Source organism: Tarenaya hassleriana, unplaced genomic scaffold (assembly GCF_000463585.1).
Source record: "Tarenaya hassleriana unplaced genomic scaffold, ASM46358v1 Cleome186, whole genome shotgun sequence".
Classification (NCBI taxonomy): domain Eukaryota; kingdom Viridiplantae; phylum Streptophyta; class Magnoliopsida; order Brassicales; family Cleomaceae; genus Tarenaya; species Tarenaya hassleriana.
In genome coordinates, this window is record NW_010965271.1 from 189,652 (window position 1) to 190,619 (window position 968).

Here is a 968-nt window from a genome sequence, read left to right on the forward strand (position 1 = left end):
TCGTGACGAACCGGGTAAGATCCATAAGCTCGAGATGGGTTATCTATATTTGGCGCTTCAAGAATTTCATGACGGGCCATCACTCGATGATTGTGTGCGAGGAGGATGGTCGACCATGGATTTGGCATCAAGGGTAGCAATCCATCTGTACAACATGGCCAACACGAAGGCTAAGGACGTTAAAATATGCGTTGGAGGCATCATCACAAAGATAGCTCGGAGGGTAGACACGGAGATTACATTCTACAAAGAAGACGTCATTGATTTTCATTGCCTCCTCGACATGGACTCCCTCAAGACTCGAGACCACGTCCGGAGGATAGGAGAGGAATGGATCTATCTGGGTGACAATGGACTCAAGCGATACTTGCGTCTGCCATGTGAGGAGATAGAGACATTCACCCACGCGACACTGCGTCTAGACTTCCTTGAGACTCCTCCGGCACGTGATGAAGTCCCGCACCATCTGGTGTACATGTTCGTCATCTTGGAGTCTACTGAGCTCCGCGTGTCCAACATCGCCTGATACATGAAGCGCTGGAAGTCGTCCTGTGGCTGGAATGTGTATCCATAGCTGTCTGGGCCACAAGTAGGTGGTGGCGGTGATGGTCGCGTGAAGTCTGGCTCTGAAAATGCAGCAGTGGGCGGTGGCAGTGGAGATGACTGGAGCAAGTCATCGGGTGGTCGGGATGTCCCTGCCTCTGAAGTGTGGTGCTCCGAATGTGTGGGCGGTGCAGGCGGCTCGTCGTATGCCTCCTCCTCTAGACCAGATCGCTGTCCTGGTGTGAGGTCTAGTAAGAGCCCCTCTAGAGTGATAGGTGGCAGATGTCTGTTCGGCAGAAGGAGGCGTTTCTTGATGTTGCTGCCGCGCTCATAGTATAGCCAGTAGGTTCGGCGACCCTCGATATCGATAGAGGACTTCTGTCGCAGCACCTTGATGTTCAGCGTGGAGGATGGGCTGCATCGGG